The following is a 12799-nucleotide window of genomic DNA, read 5'->3' as shown; positions in this document are numbered from 1 at the left end:
GCCTCGGCCTCGGCCCACATGCCTTGCTACGGTGTCGCCCAACATGCCACGCCACGGTCTCGGCCCGCAGGCCTTGCTACGGCGTCGCCCAACATGCAATGCCACGGCCTCGGCCCGCATGCCTTGCTACGGCGTCGCCCAACATGCCATGCCAGGGCCTCGGCCCGCATGCCGTGCCACGGCCTCGGCCCGCATGACATGCCACGGCCTCGGCCCGCATGCCATGCCATGCCACGGCCCGCATGTCTTGCCACGGCGTTGCCAAACATGCCATGCCACGGCGTCGCCCAACATGCCATGCCACGGCCACGGCCCGCATGCCATGCCACGGCCTCGGCCCGCATGCCTTGCTACGGCGTTGCCCAACATGCCATGCCACGGCCTCGGCCCGCATGACATGCCACGGCCTCGGCCCGCATGACATGCCACGGCCTCGGCCCGCATGCCATGCCACGGCCTCGGCCCGCATGCCTTGCCACGGCGTTGCCCAACATGCCAAGCCACGGCCTCGGCCCGCATGCCATGCCATGCCACGGCCCGCATGTCTTGCCACGGCGTTGCCAAACATGCCATGCCACGGCCTCGGCCCGCATGCCATGCCACGGCGTCGCCCAACATGCCATGCCACGGCCACGGCCCGCATGCCATGCCACAGCCTCGGCCCGCATGCCTTGATACGGCGTTGCCCAACATGCCATGCCACGGCCTCGGCCCGCATGCCTTGCCACCGCGTTGCCCAGCATGCCATGCCACCGCGTTGCCCGTCGTGCCATGCCTTAGCCTTGGCCAACATGTCGAGCCACGGCCTCGGCCCGCATGCCATGCTACGGCGTCGCCCAACATGCCATGCCACGGCCTCGGCCCGCATGCCTTGCTACGGCGTCGCCAAACATGCCATGCCACGGCCTCGGCCCGCATGCCATGCCACGGCCTCGGCCCGCATGACATGCCACGGCCTCGGCCCGCATGCCATGCCACGGCCTCGGCCCGCATGCCCTGCCACGGCGTTGCCCAACATGCCATGCCACGGCCTCGGCCCGCATGCCATGCCATGCCACGGCCCGCATGTCTTGCCACGGCGTTGCCAAACATGCCATGCCACGGCCTCGGCCCGCATGCCATGCCACGGCGTCGGCCAACATGCCATGCCACGGCCACGGCCCGCATGCCATGCCACGGCCTCGGCCCGCATGCCTTGCTACGGCGTTGCCCGACATGCCATGCCACGGCCTCGGCCCGCATGCCTTGCCACCGCGTTGCCCAGCATGCCATGCCACCGCGTTGCCCGACGTGCCATGCCTTAGCCTTGGCCAACATGTTGAGCCACGGCCTCGGCCCGCATGCCTTGCTACGGCGTCGCCCAACATGCCATGGCACGGCCTCGGCCCGCATGCCATGCCACGGCCTCGGCCCGCATGCCTTGCTACGGCGTCGCCCAACATGCCATGCCACGGCCTCGGCCCGCATTACATGCCACGGCCTCGGCCCGCATTACATGCCACGGCCTCGGCCCGCATGACAAGCCACGGCCTCGGCCCGCATGCCATGCCACGGCCTCGGCCCGCATGCCATGCCATGCCACGGCCCGCATGTCTTGCCACGGCGTTGCCAAACATGCCTTGCCACGGCCTCGGCCCGCATGCCATGCCACGGCGTCGCCCAACATGCCATGCCACGGCCACGGCCCGCATGCCATGCCACGGCCTCGGCCCGCATGCCTTGCTACGGTGTTGCCCAACATGCCATGCCACGGCCTCGGCCCGCATGCCTTGCCACCGCGTTGCCCAGCATGCCATGCCACCGCGTTGACCGGCGTGCCATGCCTTAGCCTTGGCCAACATGTCGAGCCACGGCCTGGGCCAAACATGCCATGACACGGCGTCGGCCCGCATGCCATGCCACGGCCTCGGCCCGCATGACATGCCACGGCCTCGGCCCGCATGACATGCCACGGCCTCGGCCCGCATGCCTTGCTACGGCGTCGCCCAACATTCCATGCCACGGCCTCGGCCCGCATGCCAAGCCAAGGCCTCGGCCCGCATGACATGCCACGGCCTCGGCCCGCATGCCTTGCCACGGCGTTGCCAAACATGGCATGCCACGGCCTCGGCCCGCATGCCTTGCTACGGCGTCGCCCAACATGCCATACCACGGCCTCGGCCCGCATGCCACGCCACGGCCTCGGCCCGCATGCCTTGCTACGGCGTCGCCCAACATGCCATGCCACGGCCTCGGCCCGCATGCCATGCCACGGCCTCGGCCCGAGTGACATGCCACGGCCTCGGCCCGCATTCCTTGCCACGACGTCGCCCAACTTGCCATGCCACGGCCTCGGCCCGCATGCCATGCCACGGCCTCGGCTCGCATGACATGCCACGGCCTCGGCCCGCATGCCTTGCTACGGCGTCGCCCAACATGCCATGCCACGGCCTCGGCCCGCATGCCATGCCACGGCCTCGGCTCGCATGACATGCCACGGCCTCGGACCGCATGCCTTGCTACGGCGTCGCCCAACATGCCATGCCACGGCCCCGGCCCGCATGCCTTGCCACCGCGTTGCCCGGCATGCCATGCCACCGCGTTGCCCGGCGTGCCATGCCTTAGCCTTGGCCAACATGTCGTGCCACGGCCTCAGCCCGCATGCCATGCCATGCCACGGCCCGCATGTCTTGCCACGGCGTTGCCAAACATGCCATGCCACGGCCTCGGCCCGCATGCCTTGCCACGGCCTCGGCCAACATGCCATGCCACGGCCTCGGCCCGCATGCCATGCCACAGCCTCGGCCCGCATGCCATGCCACGGCCTCGGCCTGCATGCCTTGCTACGGCGTCGCCCAACATGCCATGCCACGGCCTCGGCCCACATGCCATGCCACGGCCTCGGCCCGCATGCCATGCCACCGCGTTGCCTGGCGTGCCATGCCTTAGCCTTGGCCAACATGTCGTGCCACGGCCTCGGCCCGCATGCCATGCCATGCCACGGCCCGCATGTCTTGCCACGGCGTTGCCAAACATGCCATGCCACGGCCTCGGCCCGCATGCCTTGCAACGGCGTCGCCCAACATGCCATGCCACGGCCTCGGCCCGCATGCCTTGCCACGACGTCGCCCAACTTGCCATGCCACGGCCTCGGCCCGCATGCCATGCCACGGCCTCGGCCCGCATGACATGGCACGGCCTCGGACCGCATGCCTTGCTACGGCGTCGCCCAACTTGCCATGCCACGGCCTCGGCCCGCATGCCTTGCTTCGACGTTGCCCAACATGCCATGCCACGGCCCCGGCCAGCATGCCTTGCCACCGCGTTGCCCAGCGTGCCATGCCTTAGCCTTGGCCAACATGTCGTGCCACGGCCTCGGCCCGCAAGCCATGCCACGGCCTCGGCCCGCATGTCCTGCCACGGCGTAGCCCAACATGCCATGCCATGCCACGCCACGGCCTCAGCCCGCATGCCATGCCACGGCCTCGGCCCGCATGCCATGCCATGCCACGGCCTCGGCCCGCATGCCTTGCCACGGCCTCGGCCCGCATGTCTTGCCCTGGCGTAGCCCAACATGCCATGCCATGCCACGCCACGGCCTCGGCCCGCATGCCATGCCACGGCCTCGGCCCGCATGCCATGCCATGCCACGGCCTCGGCCCGCATGCCTTGCCACGGCCTCGGCCAGCATGCCATGCCAAGGCCAAGGCCCGCATGCCTTGCCACGGCGTTGCCCAGCATGCCATGCCACCGCGTTGCCCAGCGGGCCGTGCCGCGGCCTCGGCCCGCATGCCATGCCATGCCACGGCCTCGGCCCGCATGCCTTGCGACTGCCTTGGCCAGCATGCCATGCCACAGCGTGCCATGCCGTAGCCTTGGCCAACATGCCATGCCACTGCCTTGGCCAGCATGTCGTGCCACCGCCACGGCCAGCATGCCATGCCAGTCCGTTGCCCAGCATGCCACGGCCGTGGCGGCGTGGCAAGCCACGGCCTCGGCCAGCATGCCATGCCACGGCCTCGGCATGCCACCGCCTTGTGCAGCGTTGGCCAGCATGCCTTGGCCGGCATGCCATGCCAATGCCTTGGGCCAACATGGCGTGCCACGGGCTGGGCGAGCATGCCACGCCACGGCCTTGGCTAGCAGCAAGGCATGCCACGGCCTCGGCGAGCATGCCATGCCATGCAAAGGCCAAGGCCAAGGCCAAAGCCAAGGCCAAGGCAGTGGGCAAGGCCAAGTCCCTGTGCAAGGCATGGCCAAGGCCAAGGCCAAGGCCAAGGCCATGGCATGCCACCGCCTCGATCGATCTTTTTGAACATGATTCTTTTATAATCTTACCCAAACCGTGCAACACAATTAAAAATGCACTACAATCAATTTTAAATTTCATTCCCTATTTTTTTGCAATTTTTCTGGAGCTTTTCGAATTTTTAAAGCCCTTATTTGGCATAAAAAAATCAAAATAAAATAAAAAAAATGAAAAAAATAATTTAATAATTTCTATAATTACTAGTGAATCATCCTTTAATTATGGGAATTTTTCCATAATTTTTTGACCATTTTTATTAATTTTTATTATTTTTTAAGTATTAATATCGAAATAAATTAAAATAAAATATTTTCGGTAAAAAAATATTTTTTTAAATTTTTTTTATGGTGTATTAAATTATTTCCAACAACTTTCATGTTGAAAGTTTTGGCAAAAAACCATTACTTTTTAAAAAAACCCCATTATGACTCCTCGAACATGCTTGATGTTTCCTCCTGCCAGATTGAAAAGGGCTTAACAGGCTATTATAAGGGGGGGGCACCTCCCTTGCCCAGGGCAAGGCAGTGGCAGGTACGCCCCATGTTGGGCGCGGCCTGGGCTGCGGCCTTGGGTTACATGCACTGCGGCTCGACCGCGGCCTGGTGTCACGGCCTTGGTTTTTCCAAGCCAACCGTGCGGCCTTAGATGCTTATGCACGCCTTGCTTGCACCTAAGTAAGCCTGCTTTGGAAGAGAGCTAGGAGAAGTTTGCACACACAAGAGAGACTTTAGAGAACTTAGAGAGAGATCTTGGAGAATGCTAGCTTTGTATTGCTTGAATGCTTGATTACACTTGGTGGTTTGGGCAAATGACCCCCTCCCCCTTTTATAGGCAACAAGGATCATTCTAGAACTATAAGTATGGAGAGTGTTCTAGACACTTCCATCTACTATATCTTAGTAGAGTATTCTAGAACTATTCTAGAATGTACATATCTAGAAGGATCTACATATATCTACAATTATGTACAAAACTCTAGGAAGTTCTAGAATGTTCTAGTGATTTCCAGAGCCTCCTAGGTCTTTCTTAGTGAGGGACAGCTTCAAAATTTGGCAGCCTGTGACATTCTCCCCCACCTAATGTGGCGACGTCCTCGTCGCGTCCTCTTGATGGAACCGTTGTATCTTGTCTTCAAATTGCCACAAAGCTTCAGCCGGTTCCCAACTTGCTTCGCAATCTGGCAAGCCCTTCCATTTTACCAAGTACTGATGACGTGGGGCATAGCTTTGTCTTCGAACAGTGCGGTCTGCCAAGACAGACTCTACCTCCTTGTCATAAGTTGCAGTGATACCCAATGGTGCTCTTTTTGTCTTGCCTCTATCTGGGTCTTCCTTGTCTTCGTAGTATGGCTTTAGGCAGCTCACATGGAAGACTGGGTGTAGCTTGAGATGTGGGGGTAAGTCAAGTTTGTAAGCAACCTTACCCACCTTCTTGATTATCGGATATGGTCCATCATAGCGGCGAACAAGCCCCTTGTGTAGGCCTCGGGTGAACTTGTTTTGGCTAGACAAGATCTTGACCATCACCAAGTCACCAATGTTAAACTCTCGGTGCCGCCTCTTTTCATCCGCCCACTTCTTCATCTTCTTGGTTGCCTTGTCGAGGTAGGATCGTGCTACATCCACTTGTTCATTCCATGACTTAGCAACCTTGTAGGCTGATGGACTCCTTGCTGAGTTGGTTGACAAAGAGTGTGGAGTGAGTGGTTGTTGCCCCGTGGCTAGCTCGAATGGACTCCGGTTAGTTGCCTCACTCCTTTGCAAGTTGTAGGAAAATTGAGCTATATCAAGCAACTTAGCCCAATCATGCTGGTTGGCATTTACAAAATGCCTCAGGTATAGCTCCAGTAATGCATTCACCCTTTCGGTTTGTCCATCCGTTTGAGGGTGGAAGCTGGTAGAGAAATGAAGTGCTGACCCCATTAGTTTGAACAACTCGGTCCAAAACTTGCCAGTGAACCTAGAGTCCCGATCACTAATGATGGACTGTGGCAAGCCCCAATACTTCACTACGTGCTTGAAGAATAGCTTGGCCGTCTCCTCGGCTGAGCACTCGTTAGGTGCAGCTATGAATGTAGCATACTTGGAGAAGCGGTCTACCACCACTAGGATAGTCTTGCACCCTTCAGACTTGGGCAATGCCACTATGAAGTCCATGCTGATACTTTCCCATGGTCTGCTAGGTATGGGGAGTGGCTCCAACAACCCTGCCGGACTTTGATTTTCCACCTTGTCTTGTTGGCACACAAGACAAGTCTTTACGTATTGCTCTACCGCATCTCGCATTTGTGGCCAATAGTAACTTGACTCCAACAATGCTCGAGTGCATCTTTGTCCCGGGTGGCCAGCCCATTGGGTGTCATGGCATTCCTTGATAAGGTTCCTCCGCAGGTTTCCCCACTTTGGAACATAGACGCGCCGCCCTTTTGTGTAAAGGATGCCATTCTCTTCCCAAAACCTCTTGGTCTTGCCTTCTTGGGCCATTGCTACCAAACTCTTGGCCAGATTGTCATGCTCCATGCCTTCTTTGATTAGGGTTAGCAACTCCCCCTTTAGCTTGACAATGGTGGCTAGCTCAGCCTTCCTGCTTAGTGCGTCTGTTACAAGGTTTGCCTTGCCAGGCTTGTACTCCATAATGTAGTCGAACTCGGCCAAGAAATCTTGCCACCGTGCTTGCTTCGAACTTAGTTTCTTTTGAGTCTGGAAATAGCTTGTGGCTACATTGTCAGTATTCACCACAAATTTGGAACCAAGCAAGTAATGCCTCCAAGTCCTTAGGCAATGTATGATGGCTGTCATTTCCTTTTCTTGAACCGTATAACGCCGCTCCGTGTCATTAAGCTTCCGACTTTCATAGGCTATAGGATGTCCATCCTGCATCAAAACACCTCCAATGGCAAAGTCTGATGCGTCAGTTTGTACCTCATATGCTTTGGCACAATCCGGTAGAGCCAAAACCGGTTCCTTCGTTATAGCCTCCTTTAGCTTGTCGAAAGCATCTTGACATTTCCCTGTCCATTCCCACGTCTGGCCTTTCTTAAGCATGTCAGTGAGAGGGGTTGCTATTGCCGAGTAGCCCATGATAAACCGCCAGGAGTAGTTGACAAGCCCAAGAAAAGATCGTAGCTCCGTTACTTTGGTCGGTGGCTCCCATTCTTTGATTGCCTTCACCTTGTCTTCTTCCATACTAAGCTTGCCCCCCTTGATCTTATGGCCGAGGAATGAAACTTCTTCTTTGGCAAAAGAGCACTTCTCTTTCTTCACATATAGCTCATTCTCCCTTAGTGTCTTGAAGATGGTCTGTAGGTGCCCAACATGTTCTTCAAGAGTGGTGCTATAGATGACTATGTCATCTAAATAGACCACGACGAACCGGTCCAAGTAGGGATGGAAAATCTTGTTCATCAATGTGCAAAATGTGGCGGGTGCGTTGGTGAGGCCAAAGGGCATTACTAAGAATTCATACGAACCATAGCGAGTTACGCAAGCGGTCTTTGGCTCATCACCTTCCGCAATCCGCACTTGATAGTACCCCGATCTTAGATCAAGCTTAGTAAAGAACTTTGCATGCCCCAATTGATCAAATAAATCGGCAATCAAAGGAATAGGGTATTTGTTTTTGATTGTTACCTTGTTTAGAGCCCGGTAGTCGATGCATAGCCGCAGTGATCCATCGTGCTTCTTCTGAAACAACACCGGTGCTCCATAAGGTGCCTTTGATGGTTGAATGAAGCCCGCATCCAGCAAGTCTTTCAATTGCCTTCTTAGTTCCTCCAACTCCGGTGGGGACATGCGATATGGTGCCATTGCTGGTGCTTTGGCGCCTGGCTCCATCTCAATCTTGTGATCCACCTCCCTCCTGGGTGGAAGTCTTTTGGGCAACTCAGGTGGCATAACATCTTTGTACTCTTCTAGCACCTTGCCAATCTCCTTTGGTGGCTCCATTGGAGTATCTTTGCTTTCTCCCCCTTCACCTTGGAGGATAGCTAGATAGGTAGCCTCTCCCTTCTTGAAGCCCTTCTTGACTTGCATCGCAGAGAGTACCTTCTTGTCTGAGCTTGCCCTAGCCACTGTGGAGACCATGCATGGTCCACCCTCAAGAATGTACATGGAGTTGTAGTGTGGTAGTGGCACTACATTGAATTGCCGCAAGAACTCCATGCCACGGCCAATGCCAGCAGCATGCCATGCCAAGGCCAAGGCCAGCCGCATGCCATGCCACGGCCAAGGTAGCCCAGCCAAAGCCAGCAGCATGCCATGCCAAGGCCAAGGCCAGCAGCATGCCATGCCACGGCCAAGGCAGCCCAGCCAAAGCCAGCAGCATGCCATGCCAAGGCCTAGGCCAGCAGCATGCCATGCCACGGCCAAGGCAGCCCAGCCCAAGCCAGCAGCATGCCATGCCAAGGCCAAGGACAGCAGCATGCCATGCCACGGCCAAGGCAGGCCAGCCAAAGCCAGCAGCATGCCATGCCAGGGCCAAGGCCAGCAGCATGCCATGCCACGGCCAAGGCAGCCCAGCCAAAGCCAGCAGCATGCCATGCCACGGCCAAGGCCAGCAGCATGCCATGCCACGGCCAAGGCAGGCCAGCCAAAGCCAGCAGCATGCCATGCCAAGGCCTAGGCCAGCAGCATGCCATGCCACGGCCAAGGCAGGCCTGCCAAAGCAAGCAGCATGCCATGCCAAGGCCAAGGCCAAGGCCAGCAGCATCCCATGCCACGGCCAAGGCAGCCCAGCCAAAGCCAGCAGCATGCCATGCCAAGGCCAAGGCCAGCAGCATGCCATGCCACGGCCAAGGCAGCCCAGAAAAAGCCAGCAGCATGCCATGCCAAGGCCTAGGCCAGCAGCATGCCATGCCACGGCCAAGGCAGGCCTGCCAAAGCCAGCAGCATGCCATGCCAAGGCCAAGGCCAGCAGCATGCCATGCCACGGCCAAGGCAGGAAAGCCAAAGCCAGCAGCATGCCATGCCAAGGCCTAGCCCAGCAGCATGCCATGCCACGGCCAAGGCAGGCCAGCCAAAGCCAGCAGCATGCCATGCCACGGCCTAGGCCAGCAGCATGCCATGCCACGGCCAAGGCAGCCCAGCCAAAGCCAGCAGCATGCCATGCCAAGGCCAAGGCCAGCAGCATGCCATGCCAAGGCCTAGGCCAGCAGCATGCCATGCCACGGCCAAGGCAGGCCTGCCAAAGCCAGCAGCATGCCATGCCAAGGCCAAGGCCAGCAGCATGCCATGCCACGGCCAAGGCAGCCCAGCCAAAGCCAGCAGCATGCCATGCCAAGGCCAAGGCCAGCAGCATGCCATGCCACGGCCAAGGCAGCCCTGCCAAAGCCAGCAGCATGCCATGCCAAGGCCAAGGCCAGCAGCATGCCATGCCAAGGCCAAGGCCAGCAGCATGCCATGCCACGGCCAAGGCAGCCCAGCCAAAGCCAGCAGCATGCCATGCCAAGGCCAAGGCCAGCAGCATGCCATGCCAAGGCCTAGGCCAGCAGCATGCCATGCCACGGCCAAGGCAGGCCTGCCAAAGCCAGCAGCATGCCATGCCAAGGCCAAGGCCAGCAGCATGCCATGCCACGGCCAAGGCAGCCCAGCCAAAGCCAGCAGCATGCCATGCCAAGGCCAAGGCCAGCAGCATGCCATGCCACGGCCAAGGCAGCCCAGCCAAAGCCAGCAGCATGCCATGCCAAGGCCTAGGCCAGCAACATGCCATGCCACTGCCAAGGCAGGCCAGCCAAAGCCAGCAGCATGCCATGCCAAGGCCTAGGCCAACAGCATGCCATGCCACGGCCAAGGCAGCCCAACCAAAGCCAGCAGCATGCCATGCCAAGGCCAAGGCCAGCAGCATGCCATGCCAAGGCCTAGGCCAGCAGCATGCCATGCCACGGCCAAGGCAGGCCTGCCAAAGCCAGCAGCATGCCATGCCAAGGCCAAGGCCAGCAGCATGCCATGCCACGGCCAAGGAAGCCCAGCCAAAGCCAGCAGCATGCCATGCCAAGGCCAAGGCCAGCAGCATGCCATGCCACGGCCAAGGCAGCCCAGCCAAAGCCAGCAGCATGCCATGCCAAGGCCAAGGCCAGCAGCATGCCATGCCAAGGCCAAGGCCAGCAGCATGCCATGCCACGGCCAAGGCAGCCCAGCCAAAGCCAGCAGCATGCCATGCCAAGGCCAAGGCCAGCAGCATGCCATGCCACGACCAAGGCAGCCCAGCCAAAGCCAGCAGCATGCCATGCCAAGGCCAAGGCCAGCAGCATGCCATGCCAAGGCCAAGGCCAGCAGCATGCCATGCCACGACCAAGGCAGCCCAGCCAAAGCCAGCAGCATGCCATGCCAAGGCCAAGGCCAGCAGCATGCCATGCCAAGGCCAAGGCCAGCAGGATGCCATGCCACGGCCAAGGCAGCCCAGCCAAAGCCAGCAGCATGCCATGCCAAGGCCAAGGCCAGCAGCATGCCATGCCAAGGCCTAGGCCAGCAGCATGCCATGCCACGGCCAAGGCAGGCCTGCCAAAGCCAGCAGCATGCCATGCCAAGGCCAAGGCCAGCAGCATGCCATGCCACGGCCAAGGCAGCCCAGCCAAAGCCAGCAGCATGCCATGCCAAGGCCAAGGCCAGCAGCATGCCATGCCACGGCCAAGGCAGCCCAGCCAAAGCCAGCAGCATGCCATGCCAAGGCCTAGGCCAGCAACATGCCATGCCACGGCCAAGGCAGGCCAGCCAAAGCCAGCAGCATGCCATGCCAAGGCCTAGGCCAGCAGCATGCCATGCCACGGCCAAGGCAGCCCAACCAAAGCCAGCAGCATGCCATGCCAAGGCCAAGGCCAGCAGCATGCCATGCCAAGGCCTAGGCCAGCAGCATGCCATGCCACGGCCAAGGCAGGCCTGCCAAAGCCAGCAGCATGCCATGCCAAGGCCAAGGCCAGCAGCATGCCATGCCACGGCCAAGGCAGCCCAGCCAAAGCCAGCAGCATGCCATGCCAAGGCCAAGGCCAGCAGCATGCCATGCCACGGCCAAGGCAGCCCAGCCAAAGCCAGCAGCATGCCATGCCAAGGCCAAGGCCAGCAGCATGCCATGCCAAGGCCAAGGCCAGCAGCATGCCATGCCACGGCCAAGGCAGCCCAGCCAAAGCCAGCAGCATGCCATGCCAAGGCCAAGGCCAGCAGCATGCCATGCCACGACCAAGGCAGCCCAGCCAAAGCCAGCAGCATGCCATGCCAAGGCCAAGGCCAGCAGCATGCCATGCCAAGGCCAAGGCCAGCAGCATGCCATGCCACGACCAAGGCAGCCCAGCCAAAGCCAGCAGCATGCCATGCCAAGGCCAAGGCCAGCAGCATGCCATGCCACGGCCAAGGCAGCCCAGCCAAAGCCAGCAGCATGCCATGCCAAGGCTAAGGCCAGCAGCATGCCATGCCACGGCCAAGGCAGCCCAGCCAAAGCCAGCAGCATGCCATGCCAAGGCCTAGGCCAGCAGCATGCCATGCCACGGCCAAGGCAGCCCAGCCCAAGCCAGCAGAATGCCATGCCAAGGCCAAGGACAGCAGCATGCCATGCCACGGCCAAGGCAGGCCAGCCAAAGCCAGCAGCATGCCATGCCAAGGCCAAGGCCAGCAGCATGCCATGCCACGGCCAAGGCAGCCCAGCCAAAGCCAGCAGCTTGCCATGCCAAGGCCAAGGCCAGCAGCATGCCATGCCACGGCCAAGGCAGGCCAGCCAAAGCCAGCAGCATGCCATGCCAAGGCCAAGGCCAGCAGCATGCCATGCCACGGCCAAGGTAGCCCAGCCAAAGCCAGCAGCATGCCATGCCAAGGCCAAGGCCAGCAGCATGCCATGCCAAGGCCAAGGCCAGCAGCATGCCATGCCACGGCCAAGGCAGCCCAGCCAAAGCCAGCAGCATGCCATGCCAAGGCCAAGGCCAGCAGCATGCCATGCCACGGCCAAGGCAGCCCAGCCAAAGCCAGCAGCATGCCATGCCAAGGCCAATGCCAGCAGCATGCCATGCCAAGGCCAAGGCCAGCAGCATGCGATGCCACGGCCAAGGCAGCCCAGCCAAAGCCAGCAGCATGCCATGCCAAGGCCAAGGCCAGCAGCATGCCATGCCACGGCCAAGGCAGGCCAGCCAAAGCCAGCAGCATGCCATGCCAAGGCCAAGGCCAGCAGCATGCCATGCCACGGCCAAGGCAGCCCAGCCAAAGCCAGCAGCATGCCATGCCAAGGCCAAGGCCAGCAGCATGCGATGCCACGGCCAAGACAGCCCAGCCAAAGCCAGCAGCATGCCATGCCAAGGCCTAGGCCAGCAGCATGCCATGCCACGACCAAGGCAGGCCAGCCAAAGCCAGCAGCATGCCATGCCAAGGCCAAGGCCAGCAGCATGCCATGCCACGGCCAAGGAAGCCCAGCCAAAGCCAGCAGCATGCCATGCAAAGGCCTAGGGCAGCAGCATGCCATGCCACGGCCAAGGCAGCCCAGCCCAAGCCAGCAGCATGCCATGCCAAGGCCAAGGCCAGCAGCATGCCATGCCAC

This window comes from Camellia sinensis, chromosome 12, assembly GCF_055761805.1.
Source record: "Camellia sinensis isolate YWXY chromosome 12, ASM5576180v1, whole genome shotgun sequence".
Classification (NCBI taxonomy): domain Eukaryota; kingdom Viridiplantae; phylum Streptophyta; class Magnoliopsida; order Ericales; family Theaceae; genus Camellia; species Camellia sinensis.
This window is presented reverse-complemented; position numbering follows the sequence as displayed.